The following is an 18,741-nucleotide window of genomic DNA, read 5'->3' on the forward strand; positions in this document are numbered from 1 at the left end:
TGTCTTGATGGTTACAGCTTTGTAATGCAGCTTGACATCTGGAATTGTGACACCTCCAGCTTTGGTTTTCCTTTTCAACATTACAGTGGGAGTTTGGGGGCTTTTCCAGTTCCATACAAATTTTAAGATTGTTTGTTCTAGTTCTGTGAAGAATGCTGGTGTTATTTTGACAGGGATTGCATTGAATGTGTAGGTTGCTTTGGGTAGTATACATATTTTGACAACACTTGTTCTTCTGATCCATAAGCATGGGATGTGTTTCCATTTCTTTGGGTCTTCTTCAATTTCCTTAATAAGCTTTATATAGTTTTTAGTATAGTTTTACCTTCATAGAAGTGAGATTTATTCCTAGTATCTTACGGGTTTTTGGTGCAATTGTAAATGGGATTAATTCCTTGACTTCTCATTCTGCTGCTTCATTATTGGCGTATAGAGATGCAACTGATTTCTGTACCTGGATTTCATATCCTGCGACTTTACTGAATTTACGTATCAGTTCTAGCAGTTTTTGGGGGGAGACTGTTGGGTTTTCCACATAGAGTTTCATGTTGTCTGTGAAGAATGAAAGTTTGACTTCTTCCTTGCTGATTTGGGCACGCTCTTTTCTTAGGATGGTATTTTCAGAAGATGGAAAATGTACTCCAGATGTACTGAAAATTAAATCTGCGTTATCACTGTATTTGCAACACAGAAATACTAGTAATTATCAAAGAGGATCATCTCAAACTCAGTGCCACTAAATACTTGTCAATAGATCAATAGAAAGAAACATCATTCATGATGTGCTGCCTGATGCTTATTTTGCATCTTCTCTCTAGACCTCCATTGTCCTGCATGGTAGCCACTAGCCACATGTGGCCTTTGGGCACTTGAAGTGTGGCAAGTCCAAATTGAAATGCACTATAGTTGCTAAATACATACCAGATTTTGAAAGACTTGGTACCAATACCAAAATGTGAAACAGCTCAGCAATAATTTTTATACCTATTAAATGTCAAAATGAGAATAATTTAGATATAGTAGGCTGAATAAAATATAGTAAAATTATTTTTATCTTTTTAAAAAATGTGGCTGCTACAAAATTTAAAATGAGCTATGTAGCTCATATCTGTGGCTTACATTATATTTCTTTGGGATACCACTATTCTAGAACAGATTCTTTAGAGTCTCAGACGCTTTCTAAAATAAAATAACACTATGTATACATATTGTTCATGTTCCTGTTAATTCTGTCCAGGAACTACAGGTTAAAATTCCATGTCCCAGATAATTTACAATCTACTTGTTGATTAAATAAATTCCAAATGCCATACTTGCTTTATTTTTGTCTACTAACTCATCAACTAAAATTTGTTTTTGTGAACTGCATTTGGAGGTAATAACCATAGGCATTGATTTCAGAATGATATAAGAAAATGGCCCAAGCTCTTTATTATATTTAGCAAGGGTGTTGTTAAGATGTTGGTCATTGTATAATGAGGCTCTAGAGACATACTACATTTCATATTACAGATGCATTCCTGAAAAGTTATGGGCAAATAATCTTGTAAATTTAAGTATGTTTTCACTTGACAAGCTCATATTTAAAAGTAACCTCTAATAAATCTTTTAATAAATTAAATGATAAAATTAATTACTTTGTTGCTCACTATTTGACCAAGACCTTCATTTAACCTCTAGAAAAAAAAAATAAGACTAATCCCTCAATACCTAAAATGAAACATGCCATTTGAAACAAGACTAAACCTTGATTAATTTATCATCTGAATTCCTTTCTGATGAGTCACGGATTCTACAACTCTGTTGAAACCAGAATGCTGAAACAAATAAACAAACAGAGTCCTCAGATTTCAGTGGTTTCCATTTCTTTATCCATAGAGGTAGCAGATTATATTCAATGATCTTTGCAGTGCCTCTTATCTGCAATTTTCTGTGACATTTTCTTCTTAATCCAGATGTTTACCATATTGAATACCCTTAAAACAGAATATATGATATTTAATACAGTTTGTGTTCAAGACTAAATTATAACCATGAGTATTGTTTACAATTATTTTGTAATCCTCTTCATATTTAAGGAGTGTTTGACTGTAAGTTTTATTTATTTTCAACAATGACACTTGCAAAATATCTGTAGAGATGGCAAGAGGTACTCAAGATTTAAAAGCGGGAGTCTGGAACAATTGATTAAAAAACTTTCTATTTGTTCACTTCTATGTTTTTGTTATGTCTTGTTTTCTTTTTCCTTTCTCTTTCCATGTTTATCAATTTATCCTTTGAATTTATCAAAGGAACTATCTAAAATGTTAGCGATGCAGAAGCGTTCTCTATTCTATTTATTGCTTTCAAAAGAAGGCTGAGTAAAATCTTTTTTTTTTTAATTTTTTTAACGTTTATTTATTTTTGAGACAGAGAGAGACAGAGCATGAATAGGGGAGGGTCAGAGTGAGAAGGAGACACAGAATCCGAAGCAGGCTCCAGGCTCTGAGCTGTCAGCACAGAGCCTGATGTGGGGCTCAAACTCACAAACTGTTGAGATCATGACCTGAGCCGAAGTCAGACGCTTAACCGACTGAGCCACCCAGGCGCCCCAGTAAAATCCTTTTTAATGGCAGGGTGATCACTATAAAAATTGTACTTTAAAGCCTTTTAAACATCCTCCATCTGGCAAAAATACAGCTAGCCTTGAGTTCTCTGCAATAGGATAAAGGGAATACACTGATAATTTTTTTCTTTTTTAATTTTTTATTTGAATTCCAGTTAGTTAACATATAGTATAATATTGGCTTCAGGAGTAGAATTTAGTGACTCATCACTTACTTGAGCACCCAGTGTTCATCACAACAAGCGTCCTCCTTAATGCCTATCACTCATTTAACCCATGCCCCTCCCACCTCCCCTCCAGCAACCCTCAGTTTGTTCTCTAGAGTTAAGAGTCTCTTTTATGGTTTGCCTCTCTCTCTCTTCTTTCTCCATGTTCATGTGTTTCATTTCTTTTATTCTATACATGAATGAAATCGTATGGTGCACGCTGATAATTAACAATATATTTTGTCTTAAGTCATGAAGTCTTTGCTTACAGTCTCATTTGCCTTAGTTGATGTATGAAGTGAGTGACCTCTGGGAATTGCTGGAAGGATGGTGGTGGTGGTGGTGATAGCAATCCTTCTTGTTTCACAAATACATCAAGGTTTGCCTGGCCATGGTGACGCTGCCCCTGAAGGCTTTGTGGACTATGGACTTCACCATAGCTTTGCGTACATGGTGCAGGGATAATGATTGCCTTTTACTTTGGAAACTTGCCTGTGAAGACTTCCCAGAGCCAGTAAGGAAACATGAGTATACTCCTTTCTGCTATGACTTTTTAAAAGATAAATAGTTCTTTTTTTGTTGTTTGTTTGTTTTCTGCTGGAATACATGCTTTGCGCTTTTAGAAGATAAATAGTTCTTAAAGTCTAGAAGGTGTTAAAATTTTTTCAGTTTGTTTGTTAATTGGGGAACGTGAGTTTGCCACCAGGAGCTTTTCCAGCACACTCTTGAGAGGTTACAATTGTGGTTGAAATAATCTGATTATGAATGCCGAGAGAAGACATTACAAGTCCAGAATCAAAGAAGCATTGGCCAAGTAGGAGCACAAGGAGTCATACAAAACTCGTAATATATAGCTGCCTTCCTGCCTTTATCAAGAAGTCTTCTTTTAAATATCATTCCTGTTAGCGATGGAGTTCAACCTGTCCTCTGACCTGAAAGGATCTTCTGATTCTTGGCAAGAGTCAGCTAAAATGTATGATACTTCTGCACAGTCCACAGATCGGTAAAATGTCATTGCTGTTGTGAGGAAAAAGAAACAGCATCAGTTCCCTGCTTTCAGACGTGAACAGGCAATGCAGAAATACCAGTCTGCGGTTTCGCTTGGCATGCCGGCACAGTGAAAGTGACCTCACTTGCATGTTTGAGAAACCAAGTCACGCTGCTTTTACTGATATTAATTGGCAAACGATATGGTGAATAACCTGGGAATTCAATGTAGTTTCGCATCGATTATTGCATAAATCATACAGCTGTTACATATTGCTTTTCTTTCAGAGACGAAAGTAAAAATTAGCTGGGGAAAGAAAAAAAAAAGGAAGAAGAAACAATGTTGTGTAGCAATCTTTTTCCCTGATGACTTCTGCAATGTATTTGTTTCAAAGAGCTCTTGAAACCACAGCAAGATGATTTTTCTTCTTAGAAATACCAAAGATAGTGATCTAAAAACAGTTTCAGAATGTGGTTGGTTCCCTGATCCGTCCTTCTTCCCAACATCATACTATCTTTCTTATATATAGCTTTCTGATTTGAGGAAGAACACTGGGATATGTCAACAATAAAGAACAATTCTTGTCATAACTAATAGGTTGTACTGAGGCAGGATAGAATTATTTCTTCCTGAGTCTGCCCATCTTGAAACTAATCTCTGTGATTGAAGTGGATTGAAGTTGTAAGGAGTGCGGTATATGAAAATGGCAAACTGCCTACATATTATGCCTTTAGGGAATGCTCAGGTATGCTTTCTTCCAGTGAATTCTATTCCCAACACTAACTCTTCAAATTTTATGAGGAGATAATTCTTTTTCCCATTCGGGAGAGTTAGCAATATAATGAGGTATATAGATTTTATTGGCATTGATTCATGGCTGTTAGTACCCAAAAAATCATGCTTTAAAAAACATATCTGAATTACAATCAAACTTATGGCTGTCAGCAACAACAGTTCAATGTTCAAATATTTACCAGTAATGTGAAGAATCTGTGATGTCACCACGCAGGTGGCTTCATCCTCATTGAGGCCAAAGGATTTGTGTACTGCTTTACTCACAAGAAAGACTGTGAGTAAAGGTAGCATCAGTTTGGATTTTAAGTGTCTATTTCACAATATAAGGTTTTCAAAATAAATATGCATTGTAAATATGCATTTACTAGCATGAATAGTCACGAAAATCATAGTAATGTAATTAAAACTTAATTTTGAAAACTAAAAAGAATGAGTGGAATCATATTTATCAGTTAATAATCAAACTCTTAATGTTACACTTTGAAGCAAAATATTATATTAAACTTCTGTAACATAGTAAGTTTCTCAATAAAAACCTTATAAGCTTTAATAAAGCAGTTACTAAAATTAGCAGGAAAGTTTGGCAAAAACCACATTTTATTTTTGTGAGAGAATCATTTTGATCCATATGTATTGAGACATATGTATTGAGACAATGTATTTGATTATGAAATAGTGATTCTTTTTTCATATCATCCAACCATTATACCCACCACTATCCACCTCTGCCAGTTTATTTTTGTGATCCCAACTGGTTGCTACGTTCCCATTTTCTTACTATGCTCATTTCATTTTGGAGTCTGTAGTCATTCCAGAGGCTAAACTTACACTGATTGGCTGATTGGAAGAAATGTTTCACACTCTGCCTTATGATAATATTGTATTGTAGAAAGTTAAAGTATAGTAGATTTGCCTTATTTTGATCATCTAAAGTTTCTATGTCCAACTTGGTAGCATTTAGCCACATGTAGCTATTTAAATTTGAGTTAATTAAAATAAAATCAGTAATTCATTTCCTCAGTCATACTAGCCATATTTAAAGTGCTCAAGGGGCATATGTAATTAGTACTAACCATATTGGACAATGTGAAGCATTTCCAGCTTGCAAAACTTTCTACTGGAGAACACTGATAAATAAATGTGTATGTCTTTTGCAACCTGTTTTGAACACCTCTAATAGAACTTTATATTATTTCCATAAACAGAAAAGAGTAATGACTCTTCCTTTCCAGAGAAACTCTTTAATAACAAACCCAGAAGGCCCAAATATGAAAGGTACAGCAATAAACTAAAATTACATTCTCCTAGGAGACTAATAAATTTCTCTATTGCCTTTATCTTCTTGACTTTTTGGTATCTTCCCTCCCTCCTCTACTCCTGTTTAATAACCCAAGTTTATGTTATTTGGCCATTTATTTTTGTAAATTCTTTTAAGCCAATAGAACAATTAAAAGAACACCTCTATTAGGGATTCTCTAAATTCCTTTCTTGACCCACTCTGTGGACAATATTGCCTCCCACAGAAAACAAAGTTTGCATACTATCAGATGGTGGGAATTTTAATGGCACATATAGAGTCTAAGCTTATTTTTCATTCTTTAATTATTTAATTTATTAGCATATCAATTTACTATATATCACTGGGTTTCAGGAACTGTTCTGGGAAACTAGATTAACAACAAAAAACATCCTGTCTTCATAGAAGTTATGTTGTAGTACATATGTATTTGTGTATTGGGGGAGATGAAGCTTACACTGGATTAGAGTGAATATGGACTCACAGATTCCCTTCTGAACAGCACCCTTAAATGGTTTATAATAAAAAATTCTTAATGATGCAAGTTTGCATTTCTTCTGTATTTTACATAAAAAAGCAATAAAATAAATCTTATTAAAATAGCAAAAAGAAGGATATAGTTCGTAATAAGCATATGTACTTATACCAAAATGTACATTTATTTTCTACAAAATGTACATACAAATTATAAATTTAAATTCAAAGCAAATAAGGTATTGAAAATAAAGTACATGTAATTGTAACAACTTTGAATGGTGACAGATGGTAACTAGATTTATTGTGGTGACCATTTCCTAATGTAAATAAATATTGAATTCCTAAGTTGTACATTGGCAACTAATACAGCATTGTATTTCAAATATTCTTCAGAAACAGAAAAAGCATGTATACATTTATATGTTTATGTGTGTGTATATATGTTATAAATTTTAAAATTTGTAAAATTAAATTATATATACATATAAAACACTTACATATACTATATATATTTTATATGTCAATATATGTACATTTATACATATACACATGTAAACATATATTTTTTCCAGGGATAAAAAGCTGTTCAATGTATGCATTAATTATGCTTTAAAATTCTAAAATTACACTATAAAGCTTACCATAAAAAAAAAATCCTAAATCTCATTAATCCATTCATTCATTTACACACATATTGGGCATCTCCTATATGCCATGTGCTATTGGAGACAAATATTAAAGATTAGTTTCTCATTTTATATTCAACAATAATACAAACAATAATAATAAATTAGGTTTTCATAGACCTAATATTGTTTTAAATTAAGTGTTTTAAACAGGACATTAGAATAAAAAATATCCTTGTTATGACCTGCTTTTTTACATTTTTGCTTTTGAAATAATAAAATGTCAAAGTTACCTTTCTTTTCATAAACTAAGCCATGATTTTAACCTTCTGTTATTATATACATTTACCCTTTAACAATTTTAAGGTTTTTTGAACACTTAACAGCCACTGAGACTTCTTTGCAGGAATTGCCTCCTATATAATTATTAAAGTTTCTTGTTACATCCCATTTGGACTACAAAGCCCTTCTCCCCTCACCCTTACACTCCCTCTCAACCTTCATAATCTACCATCATCTTTCTAGGCTCCAATCAATTGTTGCATTATGGCGGAAGTATCTTCCTCATATAACCTTTGAATGCATCAGTTCCTAACTTAAAAACTATTTCTTTCCACTGGGTGTTTAATGCTGAGATTATCTCATAATATTTCTCCTTTAATTTTTAATGTGGTTGATTGATTTTTTAAAATTTGAGCCAATTTTCTTCTCTTGTAATGAACCTCACTTGATTTGGGTCTATTATCTTTTTTATGAATTGTTGGATTTGCTTTGCTGGTATTTTCCTACAGATTTTTGCCTCTGTGTTTCTAGTTGATATCGTCATGAATTGATTCTCTTGTAGTGTGTTGTCAGGTTTCGTTTGCCTCATAAAACAAGTTGGGAAGTATTACTGCCTGTTAGATTTTCAAAAAGAATTGAGATAAGAAATTTGTGTAAGATTAGCATTATTTCCTTCTTAGGTGTTTGATAGAATACACAAGTAAAACCATTTGGTACTAAAGGTTTCTTTCGGTGAAGATTTCCAATTAGTTATGACCAGTTTCTTTCTTGAGGAATTTGGCCATTTTATCTATATTTTTGAATTTATTGGCATAAAATCTTTCATAATATTTCCTTTTTAATGTCTTTTAGATGTGTAATGATGTCACTTCTATTACACTATTATCACTATCTTGATAGTGGTAATTGGTGCATTGTCTTTTGTTTTGAGACTAATTTTTCTAGCAGTTTATCAATTAAATTGATATTTTCAAAGAACCAATTTTTGATTTGTTGATTTTTCTCTCTACCTTGTTTTCAATTTTGATTTTTGTTTTACCTTTCTTTTACTTACTTTGAGTTTAAATTGCTCTTTTTTTTCTAGCCTCTTAAGATAGAAGCTTAGACCATTTACTTAAAAACTTTCTTTCCTAATATAAAATTTCAAGTTATAATTTTCCTTCTAAGTCCTGCTTTAGTGGCCTCCCAACACTTTTATTTTGTTGTGTTTATATTATCATTCAGTTCAAAGTATTTTCTAATATCCCTTGTGATTTCCTCTTTCACCCATGGGTTATTTAGAAGTATGTTACTTGTTTCCAAATATTTGAAGATATTATTATTATTGAATTCCAATTTAATTTTGTTATGTTTCTTTGTGTGTTCAGTAAATTTTTAATATATCTTAGACATTGTAAATGATAGACTGAAGAGTTTTGTCTCTATTTTACCCTTGATATGAAATCCCTCCAGGCAATTACTGGCTAATCTTGGTGGAAACAGCCAGCCAGGTGCATATCCTCCCATTAATTACACACTCACCACTTTCTAATTCTTTCTCTCAGGTTTACGTGACACATTTATGCCCCCAATTTTGTCCCCCTAGGCTTATTTTAAATGCTGGCACATCCCAGTGAGCACTTCACATGTAGACATTTGAAAGTCCTTCTTTCATAATTTTAGAGTTGATATATTGAGTTCTTGACTTTGACATAAAATTCCAGATAAGCCAGGAGTGAAGAGTCTCCCTCTTCCTTTCTCTCTCTTATATATATACCAGTCTCACAGCTTATTTTGTATTCTCTTTATTCAGAGTCCATTATTTATTCTCCGTAGATAGATCAGGCACAAATGCCTCCTAAATTGGCAATAAGGTTTTTCCGCTTGATACTATTGTTCTAGACAGAATTTATGTCTATTCTAGACAGAATTTTCATTGCCCTAAAGCCAAATATTCTTTCCTATCGACCTATCAACCATAGACTTCTCAAGAATGCTGTCAAAACCTTGCTTAAAAGGCAGCTTGGTTGATGTGAATGGTTACATAGTAACCAGTCCTACCAAACTTCCTTTACTTTCCTACCAAATCCAAGGTCATTGCAAGAATTGCATGAAGAAAGGATTGGAAGAGTTAAAACAACTGATGAAACAGTCCAGAAATTCTAAAAAAATAATTTTCTTGAGAGTATTAGACACATAAAAAGAGGAAGTATTACATTTCTTTATTAAGTATCACAGAAATGTGTCCAACTAAGCCATTTTAAATTTAATGAGGAACGTAGTGTTATATGCTCATTGCTCTATATTACCCCACCTTTCTTTTTTAGCATTTGTCTCATCCACTCTAAAATTATTATTATTATTATTATTATTATTATTATTATTGTCCTATTATAGGTATCTTTTAATCATTCTTGGGCCTGGAAGTCTTTTCTGGAAGCTATATAAATAAATACATTTCCCTAACCTCTCTCAGCATCAGACACCTTCCCTTTATAATAGGGAGAGTGATTCCTATTTCGTAAGACTTTTATGAAGATTAAAGGAGAAAACATATGTAAAACATCTAGCAAAGTGTTCAGGCTAGAGTAGCTATTTAATACATATCAACTTTCACCCCGCCCCATTTAATTTATTCTTTTCGTCATATGGGCTCCATATTGATAGACTCAATGATGCCAGGGAAACATCTAATTACCCAAAGCATATGACTTTAAACTAGTTTCACTTATTTAATTATTTTCTTCATACGCCCTTAAAAATACAATGACATTTTTCTTTCTAACAAGTTCTTTCACTTTACTCAGAGATCCCGGAGGAGAAACCCTTAGGGAAGCTGATTTTTTATAAATTTACAAATTCAATGTTTCATTCTTTTGCTGCCATTTTCCAACCTGTCAAACACATCTGTTTTGCTTTTGCCTCAGTGGGTTCTCTGCAGGAGCCTACTTCTTGACATGATTATCCCAGCAATCTCATTTTTAGCTCCTACACTGGCAGCTACCTCCTGAAATGCTTTAAGATATTTTACAGATTGTTCTGTTAGTGACTCTTGAGAGACTACTTTTATGGGGGATAAGATTCCTGAATTAAATCATCTGCTCAAGCGTCTTTCTAATTTCTGTGTTCAGCCTTGTTCTTGAATGAATAATTTATGTTCTGTGGTTCCTGTGTAAAGGATGGTGCAAACTTGCATCTCTCTTCGGGGGAGAACTCTGAGCAGTCCCAACTCTTGGAAATTTAGCTGATGGTACCCTGAGCTCCAATGCATTAGGAAATGTGGTGTGGTCATAGGGTGCCTGTGAGACAGTGACGAGATGCCAGATTCCCTTTGGGTCTCAGAATTCCACACAAGACCGCATTATCTCTCTATTGAGGCCATTTTTTCTCCAGAAACCAAGAATTTCTGACTCACCAGTGTTTTACCACCTGCAAACTTCACCTTCATCAATCCATTATCCTAGATGACATGTGACACCTCCCGCTTCAGAACAGCTTTATTGCATTTTCTTCTCTAACACTGTATTGTCATGCATTGGTGACCGTTCACTTTGACAATCCCATTAAGTTAGAAATTCCCCATAGGTTGTGACTTCCACTTTGAACCTATCTTTTTTACACATAGAATCAGCAATCCTATCTTCCGTGTCCTTTATGTGTATTGCACACACTTCTATTTTTGTTGTTGTTGTTGCTTGGATCTACCAGTCATGTTTAGATTCTGTCACAGTTAAGATTCTCATTGTGACATAATTGGATGTGTATACCTACTTCCTAACTCTTTCCCCCTGCTTCTTCTCTTTTCCTTTCCCCAATTCATCTTCTACATTATCACCGGCATGCCTTTTAAACATATAGAGCTGATTATATTATTCCCCTTTTAAACATCATTGAGTGGGTTCCCTGCTACCCGTAGGTAACGGATCTGCTTCTTGATGTGCTTGCTGTAAAGTGTTCTTTGCAATCTGGCTCTTATCTGCCTTCTGAACTTTATCTTTTACCACTTCCAAAAATGCATCTATAGTCCAGCTTTCCTTCAAAAATCATTATGCTCTTTCATATTCTGTGACTTACTATTGTGCATCCTCTCTCTGGAATGCCATGGTGTTTTTAATCTCCTCGTTCTACCTTGAAAATCAGTTCAAATATTAACCTTCCTAACACCCCATTCACATCCATCCGCTTGCCATGTTCTTACCATTACTATGTTCCTGAAGTTCTTTTTGAATTGTTTATTAAGAAATTGCACTACTTGTATTTATGTTTCTCTTTAAATTAAAGAAAGTTGTCTTGGAAAAAAAATCTTTAAAAAGATGGCTTATTTTTGGGGCGCCTGGGTGGCTCAGGGTAAAGCGTCCGACTTCGGCTCAGGTCATGGTCTCACGGTTCGTGGGTTTGAGCCCCGCGTCTGGCTCTGGGCTGACAGCTCAGACCCTGAAGCCTGCTTCGGATTCTGTGTCTCCCTCGCTCTCTGCCCCTTCCCCGCTCACACTCTGTGTTTCTCTCTGTCAAAAATGAAGAAACATTAAAAAAAAATTTAAAGAAGGCATATTTTTTTTGCCTCCGTGCATAGCCCGTATTCTGCTACATAGCAAATATTTGCTGAATTGATGATTGGAGGAAAGAGTGTAACAGGAAGCATATAAGTAATATACTATATTAGAATGTGAAGTTATAATATATTTTGGAAACAGATTAAAAGCAGAGCAGGGCGCCTGGGTGGCTCAGTCAGTTAATCCTTCGACTCTTGATTTTGGCTCAGGTTATGAGCTCACAGTTGTGAAATTGAGACCCCACCCCCACCCCCTAACAAGGGGCTGATTGAGATTCTATCTCTCCCTCTGCCCCTCCTCTGCTTGTGCACGCACATGCGCTCTCTCTCTCTCTCTCTCTCTCACTCTCAAAAAATAAAGATAATTTTTAAAAAGAACAAAACTGGTCTCTGGGGAAAAACAGTATCAAAAGTATAAGGAAGGTGGAAAAATATGATCTGGAGGGGCTGAGTGGGAAACTAGGAAGAGTAAAAAGAACAAACAATACGGGATGAGGTTTGTAGTTCTGTATAGGTGTGACTAGCATCTGTGGCCTTTAGAATTTCAGGCTTTCTTCCTCGCATGAGTGCCTGTCTCCTTAGGGAAAATGTAGTTTGTGTACCCAGGCAGCTACTGGGCCAAGCCTCTTCTGGAATTCTTAGGTAATTAACATTAAAGATGTTAAGGACACAAGAAAGGCATAGGGTTACTCTAATAGTATCATGTTTGAGTTGGCCGAGGGTCAGTCTGTAACAGATTCAAACAATCTGTTACTTAGATAGCTTTGCCCAGCACAACAAGGGAAAGCCTGCAAAGACTGAGGGTAAAAACAGCTAAACTGAAGTCCTGCTTACTTACAAAGGGTTGAAAAAAGAAATAAGGAAAGAAGAGAGCAACACAATAACACACATCCCGTAGAAAAAGAGTACTGAATATAGTATCAGGAGCCCTGATTTGCAAATTGACTTTGCCAGTCTCTATGGTTCTTTGAAAACACCATTTAATCTCTTCAATTCTCAGTAAAGCATTGACACCCACTTACCAGGTCCTTGTGTAAGGATTAAACCACATTATGCATGTAAAAGAAATCTGCATATTTTAACATACTATTGCAATGTAAGTATTTTTGCACAATTTTGCCCACAGAAGTCTATTCTTTATTTTTTAAAAGTTGGAAAAAATACACATTAAACATAAAATGGTAAAAAAAAAAAAAACCCTCTGATTTTTCTTGCTTTAGATAACTTTATATTTATCAACAAAGCGACACAATTTTACTCATAATACTAAAATAAAATGAGTGAAGCCTTAGTCTTTCCCTCTAGCTAAGGAATTACTTTAATTTCTCTTTGGTTTCATGCTTTCCCACAGGCAGTTTAGAATGTCACATACACTTAGAGTGGACACGTTGTGCAGTGAAATTGTGCAAAACGGTCATGACAATCCTCATCTGAGACATAAACACTTCTTGTTTCCTGCTCGTGCTTTCAATAAAGCCGCATTATTTCAAGCAAAATTACTCAGAATATGACTAAACACATGCTCTGCAAAACAACATATAATAGAGTCATTTCCTTTCATTGCATGAAAGAGAAAAACATGTATCTTAAGAGTTTCTTTATTTAACTGACAGTCTTTGGACTAGAGCTAATTAAGCTGCCATTGAACTCATATCTGCCAGTTTTTATGATCTGTCTCAAGCTTTCTTTGCTAACAGATCTTCCTGCCTTTTTTTTTTCCATTTAAGATGTCCAAGGTGCCTACTCTTTTTCCAATAAAGATTTTTTCTCAGTCTTCTCTCAACTTCTCATTTTTCTTGCCTTCCCCATTGAGGGAAAGAAGGCACAAAGCAGGAAGTTGCTTTGGCAAGTCTACTCAGACCAGGAAAAACAATTGTCTTCAAATTAATTGAGCAATATCCGAAGCTTGACTGTTTTTTCCTCTCTTGGTCCCCAGTGGACAAAGAGGTCTGAAAAGATTCATCACCTCTTTGGACAGGTTTATACCTATTCACAGAGGAATCAATTTCCTAATGTATCAACAAGAAAGATATATTCCCTCATATCTATGTTAATATATATGACTCAGAGGTTTAATTTTTTAAGATTTTTTTATTTTTAATCAATCTCTACACCCAACGTGGGGCTCGAACTTACAACCCCAAGATCAAGATTTGTGTGATCTACCTACTGAGACAGCCAGGTTCCCTCAGAAATGTAGTTTTTAAGATGTTTATTTATTATTGTGAAATTCATGAGTAATATAAGCATTCTTTATAAACATTTTTTTTTACATTTATTTATTTTTGAGAGACAGAGTGAGACTAAGTGAGAGTAGGGGAGGAGCAGAGAGAGAAGGAGACACAGAATCGGAAGCAGGCTCCAGGCTCTGAGCTGTCAGCACAGAGCCCAACGCAGGGCTTGAACTCACAGACCGCGAGATCATGACCTGAGCTGAAGTCGGACGCCCAACTGATGGAGCCATCCAGGCGCCCCTACGCATTCTTTAAAGGTCAGTAGCTCCAGGTGCCTAGATTGGTAAATCACAGTTATTAACTAATAACATTTTAAATTCTTTTTGGACTGGGAACAATTTGGATTCCCCATAGCATTCATAATAGAAGTTTGACAAATGTACATTGAATTGATCTTATCCCCTAACTCAAGAGAAAGATGTAAATCACAGAAATAGTACCTACTTTTGGTAACAGAATGCAATGATCAAGGTGAAGAAAGATCAAGAATGTTAGCCTATTACTGCCCTGTTTAAAGCATAATTGATAGGAGGTTCTTTAGATCATAGGTTAATAAGATAATATGAGTGTAACAAACAGGTCAGTGTGCATTCCCACCCCTCTTCTTTTCATCCTGGGGTTTTGATAGAATCAAAGGTAGAAACATCACAAAAGCTGTAGTTTTGACTTACGGAATTTTATCAGATATTGCTATATAACACAGATGTACCAAGACAGCAAAATCTTTGCCATCTCCAGTACATTTGAACTATAACTGAAAGTAATATTTAGTTGTATAATAACACCTTAATTTTTTTTTTTATTTTTGTTTTTGCCCTGGTCTTTATTAAGATTTTATTTTTATTGACCCAGTTATCATGTACTGTTATCCAGGAAGTGGCAATCTTCTGGGAAGACAGTGATGTGGATTCTTGTTTGGTGTCATTTGGTATTATGCCATTGCTTTACGTTTCAGCCAGTAATGCATTATTCGGTTAATATCATGTCATATTAGTACACAGCCCATACAAATGAACCGGAGTTATGGAATCTTACTTGAAAGTTTTAAACAGATGGCAAGGTATCGTGACAAAACACTTTGTAATTGAATACAAAAAAATCCTCTTTGGGAAAATGATGCAAGTTGTGCAGCTAGGTTTTGGTGTGATTTTACCACAGTCCAGCCTGAAGAAGGACGTGCAAATACGTGAATTATACTCACTGAACATTCCGGTCCTTTGTGCATATTTGCAAATCCCCACCCCCTTCACACCACAGCTGGTGCTTGTTTCCAACACTGAGTTTTAAATAATTCAGTGAAATTCTTGAGAAATAGGGAATGTTTTGCATAATTTTGAAGGTTGATTACTATTTGCACCAAATGTTGCTGATCAGCAAGATTGCTTCAATGGGAATAGTGAAGATTCCCTTTGAATTGAAATTCAAAACAAATTCATTACCCTAAAAGCTTGCAAAGAGAAGAATTATCCCAGTATCGTTTTGCATTTAATATAGGAAAATTATGAAGGTCGATCACAATGCCATATGACTATGAGGCCTGTTTGGTAGGCTTTGCTTCTGAAACATTAAAAAGAAACAACACTCCCTTGAGGCAGTTATACTAAAATTTGCCACTTATTTTTCTTATGGTCTTGGTCATTCATTTGTGGGACTTTCTGTCTTTCACTCTCCATTCCGTCCATTATTATTATTTTTTTTTTAATTTTTTTTTTCAACGTTTATTTATTTTTGGGACAGAGAGAGACAGAGCATGAACGGGGGAGGGGCAGAGAGAGAGGGAGACACAGAATCGGAAACAGGCTCCAGGCTCTGAGCCATCAGCTCAGAGCCCGACGCGGGGCTCGAACTCACAGACCGCGAGATCGTGACCTGGCTGAAGTCGGACGCTTAACCGACTGCGCCACCCAGGCGCCCCAAGTCCATTATTATTAATGGTAAAGATTCAATTATTATTCAAGAAATATGAAGCACCCCATTTGAATGCTCTTCACACAAAATTCATTAAAGAACACGAAAGGCCAGTAAAGCACATAAGAGACATAGAAGAGTACTTGATTTACAAATAGATGATTTCTAATATGGAAAATGATTATACTTTGGAGTATACAGGCTGAAATGGCAGTTCAGGTCCAGAAATAAAAGGGAAATAGAGGGAAGAAGTAAAACAGTCAAGGGAAGAAATATCTCTAAACATCTTCCTGACAACATTAGAATTGGAGGATTGACTAACTCGATGGCTTATTATGCAAAGGGTCCAAGAAGACTGGGGCTGGGTTTGAGGATGGGGGCAAAGAAATTCCTAGACTTAATTAGTTCTACGTATAGACATTATTAAGCGTCAGAAAGGAAGTGGCATTCATGAGTGAGAGCAGATTTCTTGATTCTACTCTTCTGTTTCTTAAGTGAATGTGCCAGTGGTCATCAAGCCACGCAGGGTGAGTAAACTTCCAGTCTGAGGAACTCTGAACAAATGGCTGTCCTCACCCTGGCCGGAAAGGTCAGGTCATCACATATGAAGAAATATTTATGCTACCTATATATCTTTAATATAAACTGCTACTCGGGAAGCCTGGGCAAGAAGGTTCAGATATCCGGGGATTTTCAAATCCTGAAATTCTTGACACACCATATTCATGCACCTTCCGTTATCTATACCTACTCTCCAATCCCTAGAATTTCCCTATTTATGTCTAATAGGGGCTTTCTAGCAAAGACAAAGTGATGGTCTGCACTCCACCTTTTTGTTGGCATATAATTTATTAGATTTATCACATATGGATTTGCTAGTCCACGTAAATATCACATGAAAGGAGGAGAGATCTTTGCTTGGTTCAGTGGTTAATCTCAAGCAATACCTGAACAGAGCAGTCACTCAATAAATATTTGTTGAATAAGAAAATAAAGGACTGGAGATGTTGTATGATCTCTAAGATATTCAAGTTGATGTAATAAACTATGTTGTAACATGATAAGTTGACTTCGGCTTTTACACCTTCTATGAAGGTAGCAATCCACCTGTGTACTCCATCTTCTGAAGCATTTATACGAAGAATTAAAAAAGTGGTAACTGGCAAAATTTTAACATGAATTATATAAAGATGATATACTAAGCAGAAGGAATCAGAAAATGGTTCAGATTTTCTCTGAATGAGAGAACTATGGTTTTTTTTCCCTCCTATTTAGACTATCAAACAAGGAGAATGCTACTGTCCAAATTTGCATCATTAAAATGTAGAGTTTGAAGAATGAGAATAAACTTTTTCCTCTCCCTTCCTATCCCTGCAAATCACATATTTATTGGCAGACACTATAGAAAATACCTTGTCTGAGTAAACTCTGAATTTGGGGCTGAATTATACTAATATTTTATTTGGGGCTACTTTTCATCCCACTTAGGATACCTGACTGACTACAAAGAATTTGAATACTGAAGCTTGATTCAGAGACTGCTACTTCTGTGTTTTAGGAACATTCATTCACTCACCTGGTTGCTGCCGGAAAGAACTCAGTGTGGTCAGTAGATAAGTGGTCCCCCATCATGAGCCCCATGAAATAATTTCTGTGATTTAATGAATGCATGTTTAATAAGAAGGATTATGACCTAGTAAACGGGAGAGATTAGAAGGCAGTTAGAGCAATGAAAGGATCCTCCGGATCCTTCAGCTTTCTAGGAAGCACATATAAAATAAGTAACAAACTAATTTACTGTTTGCTCTATGCTGTGGGAACATGTGCTGGACCCTAGGGTACGAGAATTTATGCCAAATGCTCATTTCACCTTCTCTGCCGGATATTGCAGCTATGGTTGTACTAAAAACAAAAACAACAACAAAAAAGAAAAATAAATGAAAAGATTATCACTTGGAGAAGGACTTTCATTTAGGACTCCATAATGGCGGCTCTTCTTAAAAGAATTGATATGAAAACCTTATTTCTGTCTACTCGTTTCAAATAACATCTGAAAATAAATGCTGGGTACGAGAAGCCCAGTCAAATGAATATACGTTAAAATGGGTTGGAAAAAACAAACTAGGAATAGTAGTAACAATATTTATTTCTAAATGTATCATACAAATGTATTACATGTGTTATGCGTATACAGGCTAGCACATTAAAAATTTTCTAATCAATTTGTAGTCTGATGAAAAGAACTTGGGTTGAACCACAAAGCAATCTAGGAAGGAAAAGATAGGTTTTAATTCCAGGTCTGCCATGAACCAAGCCTTTAACTTAGAGCAAATATTAAATTACCTGAAATTCAATGCTTTTATTTATAAGATTTGGGAAATAACACCTGTCTCAAATTGGAATACAAATGAAATGAGACAGGTGGATGCTTTTGAAAATACATATATAATCAAGAATGCTATAGATTATAAAAATGATGGAAAAAAGGGAAAGTAGAAGGAGAAATTCTAGGGAAGGTATTGTCCTCAATACCATGGTTTCTAATTTCCTCAGAATACATTTCCTTTTTTCCCTAGTCATCAAGACCTTGAAATCTTAGGAATTGCCTTTTTAGAGAAGGCCTAAAACTTTAAATTCAGTGTCTTCTATAGTTTATGTTTAAGTGTTTTGACTTTATGAAAAAAGCTGAGGTCAGTCAGATTATCCTAGGTAGAAAATAAAGTTTTCAGTAATTAGAAAGAATATAGTTTCTTAAAATAATCAAGAACCAAACCCCAAAGTCATTAAAATGA

The sequence above is a fragment of the Lynx canadensis genome, chromosome C2 (assembly GCF_007474595.2).
Source record: "Lynx canadensis isolate LIC74 chromosome C2, mLynCan4.pri.v2, whole genome shotgun sequence".
NCBI lineage: Eukaryota > Metazoa > Chordata > Mammalia > Carnivora > Felidae > Lynx > Lynx canadensis.